Genomic DNA, 21,985 nt, shown 5'->3' with positions numbered 1-21,985 from the left:
TTTTAATTTATAGATTAGGTTCTTATGTTACACTTAGAACCTTTCATATCCTGGAAAGGAAAGAGAAGAAGTTTTAAAAGGGTCAGTAATTCCTGTCTCATTTTGTAAAAACTATCTTCTAAAGTTCCACCACAAAGATGGACGTTGCAACTGAAACACGACAATAAGTAACCTTCTTTTACCTACATTATATCCAATCGCGGTTTCATAAATTTTTTGGGTCCAATTGATTTCGTTACAAATTTGCATTTCAATGATGCAAATAATTTTCATCAACGTTTTTAAATTTTGCCCCAACTCTAAAACTGACCAAATTTGTTCGCCACAAATTTTAACAAAAACGCTGCAATTGATCTTCTCTTTTACTGACACTGTATTTAATCGCTATTTGAACCTTTTTTTGTGTCAATTTGATGTTGCAATTTCTCGACTGTTGTTGCTATTACAAAATCAAAAAGTCATACCAAAGTTTTTTCATATGCATATCATATCAAATAGAGTGCTGAACATATTCATATCATTTTCATATAATCAAAAACGGATTCAGAACGTTTTCATGTAACATGTATACAATTCCCAGATTTCATATTCGCTCTTTTGCACATTTTAGAAACAACATGTCAAAATATTGCTCATGTCTACACCAGTCATGTCAGAAAATATTTTCTCTTTTATACAAATTTCATGAGTAATACAGAATACATAACTGTGGTTGTTTTCACATTTCTTATTAAAACATATCATGCACATTTTTCACAAATCAACGTCAGTTCATTTTCATTTTATACAAAGTCTAGCATATAAGCCCCATTTAATTAGACTTTTTAATTTCTTTGAATTTTCTCGCAACAGTGCCAATAGAGTATCAATCATCACACATGAAATAGTCATGCAATTTCTGTAAGTTTCCAATTGTACACGTATTTTGATATTTAAACCTAAAATACTAAAATAACTTATTTTTTCTAAATACATCTAGAATTCTCGTAACCAATATCATCACTTCCCACTTAATTTCTCGAGCTAATACTTTAAATTCTAAATCATTTCCGTAAAGTAAGAATAGGGCTAACATATTTACTTAATTAAAATTAAACCGATGTAAAATACATCTCCAACTTAATACCCACCTAACATAATCCCAACTCATACACAAGTTTAATTAAAAATCAAACCGACAATAGGATAGACTCAATATAAGTCCAGCCAACATAAACAGTCCAAACAGGCTTAACCGATTCAAGTACAAGCTCTATGTGCAATTACCCAGCCCAAATTTAGAACACATTTTGCATCTGTTTTTTGAGTTTAGTGAACTACACAACACATGTAGTGGCACTTTTGAAATAACACTAACTATTGGTACACATCTATACTACAAAAATCTCACAAAAAGCAAGAAAATAATAGAGACAAGGAGAGAGGACTGTGCGACGGCAGTTGAGTTTATGTGGGCTTCCAAACTCAGCTAAGATCAATGGCAGCCACTGGGTTGAGGTCAATGGAGGCCAAGCTCGAGAGGGGCAGATAAACCTTGTGACGGCTGGAACCCACTGGAAGACCACGATGGAACAAAAACACACCGCTCGGATAAGGGAAAACGGAATGGATCTGGGCTCGATGGAAGGAGGACCGGTCTGCCGGTTCTGTGACTCCCGAGAGTTCTGACAGCATTTGGTGTTTATTGGTTGTTTCCGGACAGTTTCTAGCATGTAGCAGTGGCTGAAGTGTTTGTGTGGAAGGGTTGTGCAGGGCTTGGGGGTGCTCTGTTTGGGTGTATGAAAACAGAGGCTGGGTTGTGCAGGGTGGCAATGATGAGGTTTTTTTGCGGGTTGTGTTTTTGGCTATGGAAGAGCACGTAGCGATTGGTTTCGGCCGTGTACGATGGTTGGTAATGGGAAAAGAGGTTTGTGACGGTTGTGTGGCCTTAATGTTCCTAGAACCGAGAGGAGACTGGCGGTTTCGGAAGGGAACGACAGCAGCATGGTGGCTTCCGAAAGAGACGTGGCTGCCGGCTTCATGTAGGAGATGGTTGGTTCACTGTATTCCGAGAGAGGAGGTGCTTCGTGGTGGCTAAGGTGAGGCTATTGGAGGTGGTTGTCATGGAATGGAGTCAAGGAGGGGATGCGAATGGTTTGAGGTTGTTCTGCCGTTGGAAATTTAAATTGAGCAACTGAGTTAGTTTTCTATGGGTCTCGGCAGGGTTGTGGCGTGTTGCCGTGTTTGTTGGGTGGTTGCTGGACGTGGAGACCTCTGTGCATGGCCTAGGGGTTGGCCGACGTGGGATCTGGCCTTGGCGTGTGAACGTGGGATGCAGCTAGTTGTTGACTTGGTTCACGGTGGCTTGTGAAAGGAATGGTTGCTGTGAGTGGGATTATAGGGAGAGATATAGAGGGTAGGAAAAAGAAAGCTTAAATTTTTACCTCAAAGCAACGTGGTTTCTTCTAGTGAGCTGGGCTTATCCACTGGCTTCGGCCTGGGTGTTACAGGAATTCTAGTAGTCTCATAATGTCACAAATTGAGAAGTTTAGTGCTGTCCTCTGTTTATTTCCCAACTTTATCAAATCTTAATGAAAATAAGTAGTTTAGATTCCAAATATTTAGGGGTGAATAGGTGTTTTCTAAATTTATTGGATTGTTTAAACTTCTGATCGATCAATCACCCAATCAATGAATTAAATCACAAGAAATAATCAACACATCAATTTTGGTAACAAAGTGGAAACGCATTTGAAGAACATCTTCAAAATCTAAAATTAATCCAGGTGTAAGTCACCATTTAAAATCCACTACAGAAATTGAGTTTGTTACAACCAATTTAGAAACAATTACAAAACCATTGAAGTAACTAAATCTAGCTTGCAATACCATGAGTATCCCATTCTATTTTTGTACCTTGGCAACTCTGGACCACTGGCCTTTCTATAGTTTTATCATGAGAACCAACTCGATCTCTACATCAACGACAGCTCCTAAAATCCTTTCGGCCAAAAAATACTACCACACCAATGGACTCAACAACACTCAAATACATGCACAATATGATGGAGGTTTATTTATCAAGAGAAAGTCAATATTCAATGCACAATGAATCTCCTCATGATTTTTTATGAAGAATACAATCAATATGGCAGCTCTAGCCTCTATCCACGCCCTACAAGTTGTGCATAGTGTTTTATATATACTTAGGATTTGAGAAAACCACTTAAAGAGTTGAAACCCTAGTAAAAAACCGATTCTCAGGCTTTTCACCGAGCAAACTTTCGAGCGTCTCTTCTGTCCATTTTTTACCCTAGAAATGTTGGAGAATTGTTACATCACTCAATTATATATACACATACAAATAAAAGCAAGCTGCACTTCTTACTAATCTCATCACTGTTTGTTCATTGAACACAAAATGAAAGGGGAACTTCCATTTGTTCAGGAGCGTCTTTGCCTACTGGTTCATCGGGCTTTTTCCTAGCTGAGCTTTGGATGACTTTAGGTGAGAAGGGTATGTCTTTCCACCCTTCGCAACTCCGGCTTAGGCTCGTTGTGCTCTTTGCCTCGTAATTCCTGCACATAACATTCCCTAGCTATCATTTGCTTGCCGCAAACCCTAGTCAAAAATCGATTCTCAAAATTTTCACTCGAGCAAGTTGCCGAGCGACTCTTTTGTCTAGTTTTTGACCCCATAAATGGTTGAATTTGATGATCCCTGTAAAAAAAAGAATTTGTAGATAATTGAGTTAGCTTTCCAAAGACATGAATATCACATCAATCTAAAATAAGAATTAAAAGTTACGAGTGATTTACTCTGGCTTAGGCCTCGTTTGTTTTCAGGAAACATCTCATCTCTTCTCACTTCATCATTACAACTTTTCCAAATCTCCACACAAAATGAAATAAATAATTCAACTTTTTCAAATCCCAAAACAAAAATAATATTAAAAAATATATTCTAACAATGTTTTATTCAACTTTTTAACTTTAATCTCATCTCATCTCATCTCATCTCTAAAAACAAACGAGCCCTTAGTCGATCTTATTAGATCTTGTGAATTTATAATCTTTGTACTTTTTGTTCCAATTTCAACCTAGACCCTACTCAACATATTTATAACTCAATTGGACTAAGTTTTGTCACAAGAACAATACCAACATATAATATTTTTCATTAACACTTGAGATATTGAATTGTCAAAGATTGATCAATTTAATAACGTACCCAACAACCAAAAGTCTAGTATAGCTCAAAAAGAATGAGTGTAAGCTCATGCGAAGGAATAACAGAAATTGTCGCAAGGGAGATGATGAAGCGAAAGTACTGATGGCATTCAACTAATTAATCGGCTTAAAATTTGATTGCTTACCAAACTTCAGAAGCTTTTGCTCGGGAAGTTATTCTATCATGTTCCCATATTTGGAGGAAGAATTGTGAGATGAAAACTTTCAGTCATGAGTCCTAAGCACACCAAAGCATGACCTGAATACCACCATACATTTGCTTTGGGAGGAGAAACTAGTTTGATAGCCTGCAGTTTATTCGGAGAAAGGCAAGTCATGTATTATTATTCAATGCATTTCATTTTTTCAGTACTAATTAATCGATTTCTATTACATAATCCTCCGAAAACTTGCAACGCTAGTAAAAATATTATTGTAATATTCTTTTGTGCAATTATTTCGCCTCTGTTTTTAAGATGGACATATTATTTGTTCCCCACTTTTTCTAATCTCGAATTGGAGGTAACATAACCAAGCCTTGTATTTTATTGCATCTTGTTAGAATGAAGCTTTTTCATATGCTTAGGAAGTTCACTTGCTTTCTGAGTTTTGACTTGTTCGATGGGTTTTATTGAGTTTAGGTGAGTTTGTCTTCCCTAACACTACTAACAAAGTGGCCTTAAACTAATGAAAATAAAAAATGGGTTGGAAATGTACTCCAACCGTGAGTGTAACATCTTGCATCATGCAGAATTAGGTTAGTGCTTAAGCATGAAGAGGCTGCACCTTTTAGACCATGTTCGTTAGGTCTCAAGAAGAGGCATCCACAATTAGCTTATGGCTCAAGTATTAAGATCAACAACTTGAACTTTTTAGACCATGTTCGATTGCATTACAAGAATGTAGCTTTCTCTATATGCTTCTCTTCCTTTTTTCCATTGTGATTGATTGGTCTAACTTTTAGTTCCCTCCATCATTCACTCTAATTCACACCACATAAAGTCAGTCATATTTATGTTTCACTGCGGAAAAGCTCATGATCATGATGTCACTAAAACAGAGGTACGTAGTCACTCGCTTCTTGTGTCCATCTCCAATGTGGTTTTAACAAGATATTCCAGTAATTATCTTACCACCTCATGTTTACACATTTGAATGTTCAGCACAAGGTGTGACTGGAGGGCCTAATGAAGATCGAAAGCTATGTATTAAGTACTGAATGATTGATAGAGTAACCAACCATGGTTGACCACATCATCATTTCTGATATGTTCCTTTCTGCAAGAATTTCTTTCCTTGTATTTCCCTTGTGCTTTCTTGTCATCCTAGTGTCAACTTCAATCAGCTTCCTAGGTTTTTGAGTTTGTCTACTTGCACAAAATTTTTTGAACTTTTTTTCTTTTTAATAAAAATGGAGGTCGTTGGTGTAATTGCAGTGACAATTGAATTGAAAAGTTAATGCCACTGTGAAGGGAGAAAATCCCTCCTGTTGGGCCAAATAATAGGCCCAGATCACAACCCAGATATATGGGCTGGGTCGGACTAGGCCAGAGGCAAGGCCTAGTCATATCGCACAGACTGAGTCAAACAAACAACCTGGATCAAGGCTCGGGCAGGAGAGAGACCCGGGTCGGGTCAGGCTGACAGGACAAAGGACGGAGGCAAGGTTGGAGAAGGAAGGGACATGGCATACATCACTAGATGGAAGGGACCCGAGGTAGAAAGCATGCCGTATTTAATGTGGCCCAGGGCAGAAGGCGTGCCGTATTCAATGTGGCCTAGAGCAGAAGGCATGTCGCATTCAGTGCAACCCAAAGCCCGAGCAATGCACAGCAAGCCTGAGCCCCTCATGGCTCGACAAGGTGGTGACACAAGAGCAGCTCGATGAATCAACAGCATAGGCATATTATTCCCTGCTATGCAACACCCCACTATGGTGGGGACTTGGTCGGTAACTATAAATAGGACACTACTAGCAGCAGACAAGGTAATCATCTTTAATCAATCAATCTATTGCTCTCACCTCAAGCTATTATATTCATTACTGTTTTATCCTCTTCTTCTCCGTACGGATTTAAGCATCAGAGGATCAACAGACCTCGAGATCCCCCCTGTAGTAGTTACTGTGTAGATGATCGCTCGTATAATGAAGGTATGAAGTTAACGAAGCCCGCGAAACACGACATCAGTAGTGGCGTCGTCTGTGGGATCTCTGTTGTCTCATAACTAGCGTGTCCTTCGTATGCCGGCAACAACCCGCTCTCAGCATTCGCAGTGTGAAATGATGCAGTCCGAAGCAATGGAAGCAAGATTCAATCGGCAAAATAAAGCAATACAGAAACTCGTGACAGACATGGAGACCCTCCGACAAGAGAACATTGCCTTACGAAGGAATGACAAAGAAACTGAGACAGACCAACAGAGTCCTCACTTCGGGGACCATCCTCGGCCTGATGCAACTACCGCAGATGAAGAACGACGCAAAATCAATTTGTAAATCCAGATAGAAGTAGCAAAGCTGCCTCCATAGTGGATCAGCTACTCACCAATGCTGAACACCCATACAACACAAAGATTCTGGTGGTACCTATACCTCCGAAGTTTAAAGTTCCTGAGATGGAAGCATACGATGGGTCAAAGGACCCATTGGAACACCTGGAGACCTTCAAGGCCCACATGACTCTCTACGGTTTCTCCAGTGAAATAGCATGTAGGGCATTCCTCCTCACTCTAAAGGGGGTAGCAAGAGTGTGGTTCGGATCCCTACGACTTGGAACTATGGATACTTTCAATGAATTGGCACGTCAGTTCTTAATGGAATTCATGGCCAACCGAACAAGGAGAAGAGAAGGCCGGCGGTCTATCTGTTGACTATCAAGCAGAGGGATGACGAGAGCCTTAAATCATACCTCTCCCAGTTTAACAAGGAATGGATGACGATGGACAACCAAGACGAAAAGATAATGTTGAACGCACTGTTAGCAAGGATCTGGCCTCGTAACCCCTTTATGACAGAGATTGCCAGAAGACCTGGTCAACCCTAAGGGAATTTATGGACCGAGCAGACAGCTACATAAATGGAGAGGATACACTCCAAGCGTTAACAACCCCTAGAAAGGGTGACTTGGAGAGGGCAGACAAGAAAATGGCAAACCGACATCAAGGATCGAACCCAGGGGCCTACAAGAAAAGGATTTACGAAACCAAGGGCAAAGGAAAACCTAGCCCTCGCATACATTCTAATCTAACGGAAGAAGCTAAGGAGGACCTAAGTCAACATGAAGAACGAAGACAAAGCTTGTCGCGCCCCAAATATTGTTCCTTTCATAGGAACAGTGGACATAACACGCAATATTGCTATACGAAGTGGAGAAGATTTGACGGCCCAGAGATCCGTGCCGACTAATATAAAGATGAGAGCGATGAGCTGGAATGAGAATACCGTCCCTACTCTTGGAGAAATTAGGTACGAAGCCCCGTTCAGAGAGACCAAGTCTGAAGCCCCATTCGTAGGAATCAGGGTCCAATTTGTAGGAATTACAGCCTAACCCCAAGAGACCAGAATCCTACTCGGGGGAATAATAGAAGTCTCGACAGAGGAAGAACCGCGAACCCCCATGAAGAGAACCTGCGACAAGGAAACTCAAGAAGAGAAGAACCCCCCATAGGTGAAATCAACACCATAGTTGGAGGATATGCTTGGGGAATGACTTCCTCGGCACGAAAGGCCCATGCAAGGAGGGCCAAGTACGAAGAAGTATTCTTCGTCCAACGACCATCATGCAATAGCAGAGACCCATCTGGAGAATATCTGGTGACATTCAGCGAAGAAGATGGACATGGTTTGTCGCACCCTCATGATGATTCATTGGTGGTAGCGACACAGATTGCTAACTATCAGACCAAAATGGTATTGATCGACAATGGCAGTTTTGCCGACATCCTTTTTTGGGAAGCATTCATTAAAATGGGAATCACCCCTAATAGGTTGCGGCCAGCACCTACGTCCCTCAACGGCTTCACAGGGGACACTGTCCAACAGATCGGGGCAATTGCTTTGTTAGTATTGGTAGGAACCGCTCCCAAAACAACATCTCTCATGATAGACTTCTTGGTGGTGAAAGCCACTTCTTCGTACAATGTGATACTTGGACGCCCATCCTTGAACCAAGCAAAGGTTGTAACTTCCACATATCACCTGAAGGTAAAATTCTTGACCCCATCGGGAGTAGGAGAAATGCGTGGCGAACAGTAGACCACAAGAGATTGCTACACCCAGGAGATGAAGTCAAAGGCGATAGCTATACGAACTCTAGAGCAAGGCCACATGGAAGAAGCCACGCCTCCACCTCCAACTGTAACAGAACTAGACCGAGAGGTATGGAATGAAGAGACACTAAGGCAGGTAGAACTCAATGGGGTGGACATGCCTCCACCTCTGGCTATAACTGAACTAGACTGCGAAGTAAGGGACGAAGAGGCACTAAGGCAGGCAGAACCCAATGAGTCACTACTTTTGATACTGATGGATCCTGAAAAACCAGAGCGGATTGTGCGGATGGGATCTAAAATGTCCGCCGAGTTGAGCCAGTCTATGAAGCAACTGTTTGTGGAACATCGTGATGTCTTCGCCTGGTGCCATGAAGAAATGCTAGGTATCGATGGATCAGTACTAGAACACCACCTCAGTGTGAACCCAGAGGCCAAAAGAGTCAAGAAAAAGCGCCGCAGTTTCAGTGCGGAGAAATATGTTGCCATTGCTGAAGAGGTGGAACGCCTTCTAACTGCGGGGTTCATTCGGGAAGTTCATTATCCGGAATGGCTCTCCAAAGTTGTACTGGTCAAGAAGTCAAGTGGAAAATGGAGAATGTGTGTTGACTTCACCGACTTAAACAAAGCCTGCCCTAAAGATAGCTTCCCCATTCCCAGGATAGACTTGATAGTGGACTCGACGACTGGGCATACCTTGCTCAGCTTCATGGATGCATACTCTGGCTACAATCAGATCAAGATGAGCCTCGATGATGAGGAAAAAATTGCATTTATCACTGATACAAAACTTTATTGCTACAGAGCAATGTCGTTCGACCACAAAAATGCAGGAGGAACATACCAGCGTTTGGTCAACCGAATGTTCAAGAACCAGATCGGGAGAAATATGGAAGCCTATGTAGACGATCTTCTGGTTAAGAGCAAGAAGCCCAAGCAACACATTGATGACCTTCGGGAAGCTTTTGTAGTACTGAGAAAATACAAAATGAAGCTAAACCTGCAAAAATGTCCTTTTGGAGTCGAATCAGGAAAATTCTTGGGTTTCATGGTCTCTGAGCGAGGAATTGAAGCTAACCCCAGAAAAATTAAGGCAATCATGGATATGCCTCCGCTCCGAACTATTAACGAAGTCCAGAAACTGACAGGAAGGATAGCTGTCCTGGGCTGCTTCATCGCAAAGTCAACTGACCGATGCCGCCCTTTCTTGAATGTCCTACGGAAAGCACAAGAATGGGATGAAAATTGTGGTAGGGCCTTTAGTGAGCTAAAGGACACTTGGCTCATCCACCATTGCTTAGCCAAATCGCGCCGGGAGAGGACTTGACTGTCTACCTGGCGGTACTGCCTAATGCGGTGTCTTCTGTATTGACCTGAGTAGAAGATGGAGTTCAGCACCCGGTTTATTATGTAAGCAGAGCCTTTAGAGGGGCAGAGACTAGATACCCTTGAACGAAAATGCTAGCATTTGCATTAGTGATCACTACCAGACGGTTAAGGCCCTACTTTCAAGCTCACCCAATAAAAGTCCAAACTGATGTTCCCTTGAGAAAAATATTGCAGAAACCAGATACTTACGATCTGATGACTAACTGGATGATTGAGCTAAGCAAGTTTGAGATCGAGTATCTTTCGCGCACCACAATAAAGGGCTAGGTGTTAGCAGATTTTGTAGCCGAATTCTCGAATTTTACAGAGGAAATAGTCCTTATGCCCCAGGGCAAGCCGTGGCAGGTCTACGTTAACAGCTCATCCTGCCAATCCGGGGGAGTAGTAGGAGTCCATATAATAACAGACTCGGGAGAAAAACTTGATTACGCGTTCAAGCTCGGACTCAAAGTCACCAATAACGAAGCCGACTATGAAGCGCTCTTGTCAAGTCTAACAATTGGCCGATCGTTGCGGGCAACTGGAGTTGAAGTAAAGGTTGATTCTTAGATTGTAGTGGGGCAAGTAACCGGACAATTCCTTACGAAAGGAGAAAATCTGAAAAGATATCTCCAATGGGTAGGAGAAGAGCGGGATCTCTTCCAATATTCTACCATCCATCAGATCCCGATAGGAGAGAAGCAAGAAGCAGATTGACTAGCCAAAGCTGCCTCAGGGCAAGAAGAATTCTCACTCCGAAATCATGTGGTAATCCGAACTATTGATGTGGCAGCAGTAGGAATTGCAGTGTCAACTATCAAGGTCCTACAACCTCCAGAATGGGCAACGGACATTTTAAGATTTCTTCGAGAGGAAATCCTTCCTGACGATTGAGAGAAAGCTTGGAAAATTAGGAATCGGGCAGCTCAGTTCACTTTGGTAGAGGGAGTCCTATACAAAAGAGGCTACGCTGAGCCTCTATTAAGATGTATCTCCTCCGAACAAGCTCTGTACATGCTAGTAGAAATGCCTGAAGGAGTTTGTGAGAATCATGCGAGTGGAAGGGCATTAGCAGTGCAAACTACTCAAGCGAGATATTATTGGCCTAATGCTCGCAGGGATGCCGACGAGTTCACCTGAAAGTGTCTCAAATGCCAGAAGAACACTCCTATTCCTCATTGCCCCCTGAAAAACTCACTTCTGTCACCACCCCATGGCCCTTCGCACAGTGGGGACTAGACCTCATTGGCCCCCTCCCTGTAGGCAAAGGAGGAGTAAAGCTTGTCGTGGTGGTAGTAGACTATTTCACGAAATGGGTGGAAGCAGAAGCTCTAGCAACAATTACGGCTTGGGCAATTACTAATTTCCTCTGGAAATCTATAATCTGTGGCTTCGGAATCTCTCAAAGCTTCATCTCGGACAATGGGAGACAGTTCGATTGTTCCCATTATCAAGAGTGGTGCTCAGAGCTCAAAATCAAGACTATGTACTCATCGCCGGGACATCCCCAAGCCAACGAGTAAGTAGAAGCAACCAACAAAACGTTGCTTAACATTCTGAAGAAGAAGTTGGGAGGCCAAAAGGGGGAATGGGCTGAAGAACTTCCGACTACATTGTGGGCATACCGAATGTCGGTAAGAATCCTAACAGGAGAAACTGCTTTCTCCCTCGTCTATGGAACTGAAGCCATGATACCAGCTGAAGTAGCAGTACCCACGTATCGAGTGCAACATTACGATTTGGATCTTAACGATGAAAGATTGAGAGAGAACTTGGATTTCTTGGAAGAAAGGAGGGAGGATGCTATAAGCCGAGCGGTAGCCAACAAGCGGAGAGTTGAACAATATTTTAACAAATAGATCCGACCTCACAATTTCAAAGTGGGGGACATGGTTTTGAAACAAACAGGAGTTACTACTCAGGATGAAGGCAAACTAGGCCCCAAGTGGGAAGGGCCATATGTGGTAACAACAACCGGAAGACCGAGTTCATATCGACTTAAGGACCACGAAGGACACGAGTTGCCACACCCATGGAATGCCGAGCACCTAAGGAAGTATTTTGTATGAAAAATCCAAGCCAGGCTCGAACAATGTAAGATTATGATTAATTGAAATTTTATGGCCTAATTTCAGGTGTTACATTATTGTGTCTCCTGTAAATAGCTTAAATCAGATAAGCCTGGTCTCTAGATCGGCCACGAAGTATAAAGCTCAGAAACCGAGCAACGACCTCTGACCTGCCAACAGCTATCCTCAATGCAGTCTAAATGACTTGCTGAGGTTCGTGCAATATGTGAAATACATTGGTGAGGGAGTTGAGCCCTCGGGCTCTGCCAACCTATAAGTGTCAATACACGAAGTATAAAGCACAAGAATCGAGCCACGAGCTCTGACCTCCTAACAACTATTCTTAACGCAGTCTAAATGACTTGTCGAGCTTCATGCAATATGTGAAATGCGTTGGTGAGGGAGCAGGACCCTCGGGCAGTGTTTTTGATATCATACCGTACTGGCAGGTAAGGTTGGTATTTTTTGTACCGGCCACTTGGCTGGTACAATTTATGTCTTCGTTCCGTACCGCCCAAAATTGATTTTCTTGCTGAAACACATATTTCAGCCATTACAAAAATTTGCTTGCCGTTTGGTTTGAATTTTGGATGGCAGTTTCGTAATTTGGTTAAGTACTTAAGGGCTATTTCAGAATTTAGACTTTCACATTACTTAGGGTTTTGACAAAACTCTTTTGACTTTTCTTCTTTTTCCCAAAATCGATTTCAACCGTAACTGAGTAACTCTCTCAACTCTCAAGCTCTCCTCTGAGTCATCTCTTCTCTCAAGCCCTGTGAATTGTGATAGTGCGATTTGGGCTCTATTTCACACAAAGGTAAGCTCTTTTTCTTCGTTTTCCTTGATCAGCTACTTCTTCACATGGTCGCAATTCTAATTAATTATTGAAGGGGGCATATGGAGATCGATGGAAACAATATTCATGACTACTGGCCTCTGTAAAAGTATTTTTGTTTTTTTTTTCTTTCTTCTTTATCGGCCTTTCAGTTTCAATTATGTTATCGTCCTTGTAACTATATGCAAGTGGAGGCATGATTATATTTGATTATATTTGATTTCCACTCTATTTGATTGGATTGTTTTAATTTAACATCATCGCATATTACGTATTTATTGTTGTTGAGTTGTGAATATAAGTAGCTAGCTAGCCTAATACCAACAAAATTTGCCAGGCTTGAAACGCTTTCCACTCCCACCTTTATTTTAATCCAAAAAGCATTCTTGTTGCACATTGTAAATCATACTTAAACGAACGAGTCCACGCACAACTCTGTTCTTGCTAATTAATTAAATCCTATGATTTGTTGAACCAGCCAGCCAGCTTATAAATTAAGAAATTCACATCTTGGCTTTTTGTAAATATGCCGAGCCATATATATAGTCTTTTTGGAACCAAACCAAAATGGAAATGAAACTCAAATTATTCTATTTCAAGTTAGGTGTATGGAAGAACGCTTAATTTTCTACTGAAGCAGTCTTATTTGGTGCGTTCTTTCTGATTCTGATTCTAAGTTTCTAAGTTTCTTATTTCTTTTGACTTTTTTTTTTTTTTTAATTTTGCTTACCTATAAGTGTTAATTTTTATACTTTAATAGTTAAAAATGTCTAGTTGTCAATCAACCGGTGGTATGACTTCAACTCCAACACTTGCTCCTATAAGATCAGAAGATCCAGCATGGGCCCATGCACGTGCAGTGCCAGGGGCAAGAAATAATACTGAATGTTTATATTGTAATAAAGTAATTAGCGGTGGCGGGATCACTCGGTTGAAGCGTCATCTAGCTGGGATTCCAGGCGATGTAGAAGCATGTAAAAAGGTCTCTGAAGATGTAAAATGGCAAATGAAAGAGTTGCTTGGTGAAATGCCAAAAAACAAAGAGAAGAAAAGAAAAATAAGGTCAGAGATTGGAGGCGATATAGATTTAACATCTGATGATATTGATGATAGTAATAGTATGGAGGGACAATCTCAGCTTTCAAAAGGTAAGGGGAAGTCGATCGAATCTAGAACTGGAAAGTCAGTAGGGGGATTAAGTAGATTTTTTGCTCCAAGAACAACTCCTGGGGCCCAACAACTGCAAAGATGTCTGTAGCACGCTGGTGGTATGATGCTAATCTGCTTTTCAATGCGGCTCAATCCAAGTTTTATCAACCAGCTATCGACGCCATGACTACCATCGGGCCAGGATTCAAGGGTCCTTCTTTATATGAGTTGAGAGGAAATTTGTTAAAAATGGCTGTGGATGAGGTTCAAGATTATTTGCACCAAATTAAGCAGGTTTGGAATGAGACCGGTTGTTCACTAATGGCAGATGGTTGGACAAACCAGAAGCAACAATCATTAATCAACTTTTTAGTTTATTGTCCGAAAGGTACAATGTTCTTGAAGTCTATTGATACATCTGGCCTTAGAAAAGATGCTGAAACATTGTTTAATATCTTTGATGAGGTTGTTCAAGAAATTGGAGCTGAGAATCTTGTGCAGTTTATAATGGACAATGATGCAAGTTATAAAGCTGCAGGAAAAAAGTTACAACAGAAGTATGGCTCTTTCTACTGGTCCCCATGTGCAGCTCATTGCATAGACTTAATGTTGGAGAATTTTTCTGATCCAAGATATTTTCCCCTTATTGATGATACTATAAAAAAGACAAAAAAGATAACAAAGTTCATCTATAACCATGGTTGGGTTTTGGCATTGATGAGAAAAGACTTTACCAAAGGTCATGATTTGTGTCGTCCTGCAATTACAAGATTTGTGACAAATTTTTTAAGTATCCAATGTTTGCTCTTGTTTAAGAAAGAACTCAGACAAATATTTACTTGTGATAAATGGATTGCATCAAGTCATTCTAAGAGCAACATAGGGAAGGAGATAGCTGGGATCGTTTTAGAAGATAAAGAGTTTTGGGCTCAATGTCAATTTATTGTCAAAGTTAGTAAGCCTTTGGTTCGTGTTCTACGACTTGTTGACGGGGATGAGAAGCCTGCAATGAGATACTTGTATGATGCAATGGAAAGAGCCAAAGAGAACATAAAAGCAAGATGCAATAACAAAGTTAGTTTATTCAATCCATTCACCAGGATCATTGATTCTAGATGGGATAGGCAGCTTCACAGTCCATTATATGCAACAGGTTGTTTTCTTAACCCTGGAATTTACTATAGCCCCAATTTTAAAAATAAAAATGATGTTATAAGAGGTTTTAATAGTTGTGTTATGAAGATGAAACTTGATCCCGATAATCAAGACAAGATCATTGCAGAACTTGACTTGTATAAGAATGCAGTAGGTGAGTTTGGACATTCTTTAGCAATCCACCAGCGTGATAAGATTAATCCAGGTATTATCATTTATCAATATCATTTGTTAAATAATGTGACTTTGTACTTTAAATTTTATCTTATTTTGTTTTTACTTGTATTTAATTAATAATTGATAATTGTATTATTGTTATAGTTGCATGGTGGACCCAATTTAGTTGCGAGGTTCCAATGTTTTCAAAGGTTTGCTGTTCGAGTACTAAGTCAATGTTGTAGTGCAACTGGATGTGAGAGAAACTAGAGCACATTTGATTTTATTCATTTGAAGAAGAGAAATAGATTAGTGCATAAATGTTTGAATGACTTAGTATTTGTTCGTTATAACTTGAAGCTGAGAGAGGTAAATTTATTTTATTCTAATGTTTTCACTATTGAAAAATATATAACATTTTCACTTATGTTTGATTTTATTTTGACAGGAGCATAAAAAAGGGAAGAGATGCTTTAGATCCAATCAATCTTGAAAACATTAATTTGATGGAAGAATGGGTGGGTGAAGAATTTGAGCTTCTTGATGGAGAAGATTTGGATTGGGCAAGTATTGAAGAGCCATTATCCTCACTAAATGAGGAAGAAAATGATAATATTGGTGTTGATGTTGATGATGGTGATGACGTTGATGAAAATATTTTGATTAACATGTCGAATCCTGATCCTTATTGTCTTTTTGATGAGGATTAGTATTTTTGAGAGGAAGTGGTGACGTTAATGATTTTATCATGATAATGTTGGTATTTATAACTTTATGTTACTTGTAACTTAAAACTTAAGACTTGTATTGAGAAGTATTGAGTTTATGATTTATTTTGTTGTTATTTTGGAATACAGTTAATGCTTGTATATATATAATTTATCTAGGTATAAATTATTCCGAAACAGTACACAAAACGGTACCGGTACCGAAACAGTATCGTGACCGAAATATTATCCTGAAACGGTACCGGAACCAAAATATTTCGTTCTAGTGCCTTGACCGGTAAGGCTTCCGGTACGGTATTCAAAATATTGCCCTTGGGCTCTGCCAACCTATAAATGCAAATCCACGAAGTATAAAGCACAGGAACTGAGCTACAAGCTCAGACTTGCTAACAACTATTCTCAACATAGTCTAAATGACTTGTCGAGCTTCGTGCAAGGATGCAGAAACAAACGAATAGGTATACAAAATTATTTTATGTACCGAACAGGCCTTTGCATGATACAAGTTCAGTAGCCCAATTAAACGAAGCAAGAGTTAAAGAAAAAATGGCGGCTCGGAAGAACTTCACATCGGTAGACCTCTTACTATTCAGATTGAAAAAGCTCAACGGGACAAAAGCGAAATAAAAGTGAAAAGTCGTACAGACAGATATACAAAAACAACAAGTCCTTTTATTTCCCTAACAGGGTTACAAACTGGGCGACAAGAAGAGTATTACGTCAACAAAAGCGGAATAAAAGCGAAAATTCATACAAACAGATATACAAACAACAAGTCTTTTTATTTCCCGAAAAGGGTTACAAACAGAGGTACAAGAAGAATATTACATCGGCAAAAGCTACAAAAACAAAAAGAAAAATCTCGTCCGGATAATAACAAGATGACTAGCAGTGCAATATCTCCATTGCAGAGGAAGTTGTCCAGTAGACTCCCATCTTGGCCAGACAGAACAAAGACTCCGCAGTAAAGCAATATCTCCATTAGGGAGAAAAGCATTCAGTAGAGTCCCACCCTGGCCAAACGGAATAGGGAGATCGGCAGAGTGACTCCCCCTTGTCAAAGAAGATGGATGCCGTGTCAGTCTGGGTTCGTTTGAGCAAAACTAGAATCCTCAGCAGTAAAGTTGCATCTTCCCCGAAGGGATAAGCTTTCTTTCTCGGGGGAAGGGAATCCAGTAGCACCTTAGCCAGGTTCTCCGAAGGGCAAACTGGGATTCAAGGTTGGGCAGGGTGGAGGGGTATTCTAGGGAACAGAGGGTCGGTAGGGAGGCAAGAGAACTCAACTCCAAGGATTTTATTGCCCATTGAACTATTTGTTCCTGTCCTCCTCAACCGTGGCTGCCAAACCACTGCCTTGATCGAGCACCGTACAGAACTTGTAGGATGCAAGTTTTGATGCAATGCATATGGAGGTTGACCCTCGTAAGCAAGGGGGCAATAACATGCGAGGTGCCATAAGCAAAGGGCAAGGACAAGACATATGATAGGTTTGTTTCCTCTTCGATACTCTAACCGCCATAACTAGCGACAGCCTGAGCACCAAAGGAAAAGGCATCGCCCCTTTTAAAACACGAAAGGAAAGAAGGAAGCCATAGAAGATTGCCAAGTTTGGGAGGAAGAAAAGAGATGCGAGGTGGGGTGAGTTTCCCAGGGAAAGGGAAAGGTCCCTTTTATAGGCGAGAGCAACGTTTGACGTCCCTGAGGTACCATAACTCTTGGGACCTCCCTGGGCAACCATATGTCCCTAAGGTCTCCCCGATCGTCCACGTGTCTCCCATAGGAAAGCGTAGGCCCTTGAGATTTGAGGATACGGGAAATCCCAACCGGCGCATTATATGGAGTTCATGGAGCATTTAATGAGGAGATTAATTACGGGAAATCCCAACCGGCACATTACGCAGAGTTCATGAAGTAGTTAATGAGGAGATTAATTATGAAAAATCCCAACTAGCAGATTACTCAGAGTTCATGGAGCAGTTAATGAGGAGATTAATTACGGGAATTCCCAACCGGCACATTACTCGGAGTTCATGGAACAGTTAATGAGGAGATTAATTATGGGAAATCCCAACCGGCATATTACTTGAAGTTCATGTAGTAGTTAATGAGGAGATTAATTACAAGAAATCCCAACTAGCACATTACGCAGAGTTCATGAACTAGTTAATGAGGAGATTAATTATGAAAAATCCCAACTGGTAAATTACTCGGAGTTCATGGAGCAGTTAATGAGGAGATTAATTACGGGAATTCCCAACCGGCACATTACTCGGAGTTCATGGAACAGTTAATGAGGAGATTAATTATGGGAAATCCCAATTGGCACATTACGCGGAGTTCATGGAGCAGTTAATGAGGAGATTAATTATGGGAAATCCCAACCGGCACATTACTTGGAGTTCATGGAGCAGTTAATGAGGATATTAATTACAAGAAATACCAACTGACACATTGTGCGGAGTTCATAGAGCAGGTTAATAAGAAGGTTAAATGCAAAGCCTCAATTGACGTGCTGTGTAAAGCACGTGGAAAAATTAACAGCATGCACAGCTGTGCCAACAGGAGTGGAACAACATTCAAATCGAATAGGGAATGAAGAGACATCAATAAAGGTAATATCAGGATAAACATGAAATCAACAGTAGATCAAGACGCCCATGTGCGTAAAAGTGGTGCCGCGCGGTGAAACACTTGCCACGAAGAGATTTTTACGTGGTGAAACATCTGAGCATTGGTTCAACTGTAAAGAGCTATAGAATACAACATAATTGCCACTTGACAAAGCACCATTATAGGAGTATCCGCTCGGTACCAACGAAGATTGCAATCCGCTTGGTACCTACAACCTATGTTTTACGCAGTGCGGCAGATGCCCAAATAGAGGCTCAACAAGTAAAAGACTACAGGATACGGTGGGCAAAAAGGAGGAAAAAACATAAGCTTCGAATCAGCTGAGCCCAGACAAAGCCAGAGGTACATTACTTTGTATAAAGTTATCAAAATTATGTCAAAAACCCAATGCAGGCCTAAAAGTAGTGAAGGTAGCGTACAAAATGTTAGCATCCCTCCATACAAATATGAAGACTCAACAAGGATTCAGATCGGTGCAAAGGACTACCACTCGGCAACTACCCTTCCTAGAGTACCTGCTTCGGTACCCATCTATACGAAAGGGTCTCACCCATCACTCTGTTAGCATTGAATCTCCATCAACGATGAATGGAATTAAACAGTTCAATAAAGAAGAAAGGGTAGCAATACAGTAAGCAGTATGGAAGCAAACAAAAGATACACATATATATGATTAAAGGGCACCGTTTCTTTACTATCGTCAAAATTACAAAAAAAATGGGGCAAATCCATGCAAGCAACATGAGGGGAAACTGGGAACTAAGAGGGAGCATCGTGGAAGGCTAAGGGCATGTCTTTTACTCCCCACATTAGCATTTTCTCAGAGGCATTCATGTTCGGTGAGATCCCTCGAAGATTCAGAGTACGGAGATTGGTCTAAGGGTTCTAAAGAAGCACTTCCTGAAGACGCTTAAGACCCTCCTTATACCCATTGATCCAGGCTTTGTTGCGAAGGGCAGGAGCTTTTCAAAGTTGGGACTCCAGCTGGTCTGCGCGGTCTTGAGCTGCCGCTAAAGAAGACTTCATGCGAGAAATTGAGACGTGGGCTAAAGCCATTATCACATCTTCTTGTTTGGCCATCCCCATGTACTTATGAAACATGCGACATCGAATCTGGGTGGCGTGTTTCTTTTCACTTGCCAGCGTTTCGATGGTCTCCTCACTTTGTCTCAACGCTTCCTAGGTGATTCCTAGTTTGCGCTCCAGCTTGGCCGCACGTTTCTTTTAATTCACTAGTGCTTTAGCAATTTCTTCGCTCTGCCTCAGTGCTTCCCGAGCAAACTCCAGCTCGCACTCCAACCTTAAAGCCTCGGAACGGGCACCGTCTCTCTCGGCAAAAAGGGAACCAGACTAGGCTCGAAGATCCTCAAGGTCTCTCTGTGCAGACTCAAAACCATCGACTATTAAGGACATCTTAGTTTGGAGTATGTCTATCTCCACATCCTTCAGTTGGAGTTCCTTATCCTTAACCTCGAGCTCCATGGCCATTGCCTTCAGCAACTTTCCCGTTACCTTGGCTTCTTTTCATTGGTTATAGATCTTCTAATGACAGAGCATGCTGTCCCCTCTCAAGGACTCATTCTCCACCTCAAGAGCATGATGGTCACCCATCAGCTTCTCCCCTAAAAAATTCAGCTGCTTGTTCAACGCCCTCTGTGTTCTGAAATCTTCTTCAAGGGTCTCTTGCTCTATAGAAACTAGATCAGCTAGCTGATCGGCAGCCTATGAAACCAGTAGTAACAAAATTCCTTAGCAAAGTATGAAAGACCAAAACGACAATATAGGAAAGGTACTCACATTGGTGAAAACAGGTCTGAACTTCTGGGCATATGCTTCAAAAGATTCTGCCTGGGCATTCTTATAACCTGGCCTGGGACCCTGCGAATTCCCTGGCCCAGAAGAAGTAGCTGGCTTGACACACACCAATGGCAGAAGGGCTTCGGCATGCACGAAAGGTAGATTGGATTCCCCCCTCATGCATATCAGGAGCCTCAACGAGAGGATCCTGTGGGAGGACAAACTGGGAACTTGACAGACCCTCAGCTTGGACCGAGCTTCGACCCTGAGCAGCTCCCGAGCGCGCATGCGCGCGGGGGGGGGGGGGGGGGGGGCTAAAGGCAAGGGAAGAGTCATCCTCTGTCTCCACTATTACAATGTCTTCCTGCAAAGGAAAAGACTCATCTTGAGGGACATGGCTCCCCAGAGATAAACAAGTGGCTCGACAGACGATAAAAGAATGATGAATGAACAGAGAAAAGCCAAGGAGGAAGAACAGATACTTGGGCGATGCCAACCAAAGGAGAAACTTCTGGGGTCAACAAGGGAACTGGAACTTTAGGAGGAATGGGTTCTGTAGCCCCCTCGAAACATAGCTCCACAGCCATGAGCCATTCGGCAACCTTCGCGGTGCTCAGCTCTGCAGTCTCCAAAGAGGTTAACCCCTCCCCCTCGATGAAAGTAACTCCTGTCTCTAAAGGCAGGATGGGAAGAGAGGTGGAGACTGATGGAATGGGAATCGAAGGGCCACCAGAGAAAGCTAGGCCAGAGGGCTCTAGGGGTGGAACGGGGCGTCGGTGAAACACTCCCCAAAAGATGCTTCAACCTCAGTCAGAATTTCTTTGAAGTGAGAGGGTCACCTGCACAAGGGGACTTCCTCCTCGAGGAGAGTCTCTTCGAAGGAGGGACAAACACTCGCCGCCTACGCAGGACCTCGAGACACGGGGTCTTCAAAGTCTGAAGCAAAAAGAAAGGCAATGACAACTTCTGCTCCTTCTCCCCTCGCGGGTCCTGCAAAAGAAGGCTCAATACCATAATCCTCTACTCAAACAAATTTAACAAAGGGAAGGAATTTAGAGTCTGGAATAGTTACCTCAAGGGGGTTGTTATCCAGAACGGTTCGGTGGGAACTCTTTGTAGCTTTGTCAGAATCGCCCCCCGAAAGAGCTCGACAAGAACTACTCTTAGGAGTATCTCGGTGAGAACTGCCCTTGGGAACAGCTCGGTGGGAGCTACCCTTCGGAGCAGCTCGATGAGAAACACCCTCTGGAGCCACTCGGTGAGTGCCACTCTCTTGAGCGACTCGACCGGAACTGCCCTCGGAGGCGACTTGCTGGGAGTTCTTCCTCTTCTTACGAGGAACGTCTAGCTTAGTAGGACTCAGTAAAGTGGCTGGAATCTCTCTGGTAGGAATTGACTGTGTGGAAGTAGAAGTCCCATCCTCTGTACGAGACTGCTTGGCGTGGCTATCTTCAGGATGGGAAGCCGCACAACGTTTCTCGCTTGATGAAGAGAGTGGACCTGATAAAAAGTCCTGACCTAACACATGAGTGCGGTGCGGGAGAACAACATAGCAATGAATGTAATCGTCATTCAGTAATGCATTGGTTTCGGCTAAGTCAGGATGCGCCATAACCCAA

General features: G+C 41.9%; 1 protein-coding gene and 1 long non-coding RNA gene across 3 annotated transcripts in view; one reads left to right on the top strand and one right to left on the bottom strand.

Annotated features, from left to right (window-relative positions):
- The window catches only part of LOC121241996 (thaumatin-like protein 1b), a 99,140-nt gene that overhangs the window by 20,248 nt on the left and 56,907 nt on the right, over positions 1-21,985 (bottom strand). The window lies entirely within an intron of this gene.
- On the top strand, positions 13,365-13,913 carry LOC121241998. Its single transcript, XR_005935869.1, has 2 exons — positions 13,365-13,399; positions 13,511-13,913. It is a non-coding gene; the product is annotated as an uncharacterized LOC121241998 (long non-coding RNA).

The sequence above is a fragment of the Juglans microcarpa x Juglans regia genome, chromosome 8D, assembly GCF_004785595.1.
Source record: "Juglans microcarpa x Juglans regia isolate MS1-56 chromosome 8D, Jm3101_v1.0, whole genome shotgun sequence".
Lineage (NCBI taxonomy): Eukaryota > Viridiplantae > Streptophyta > Magnoliopsida > Fagales > Juglandaceae > Juglans > Juglans microcarpa x Juglans regia.
Note: the sequence above shows the minus strand (reverse complement) of the source record. Positions and strands in the feature narration are given on the sequence as shown.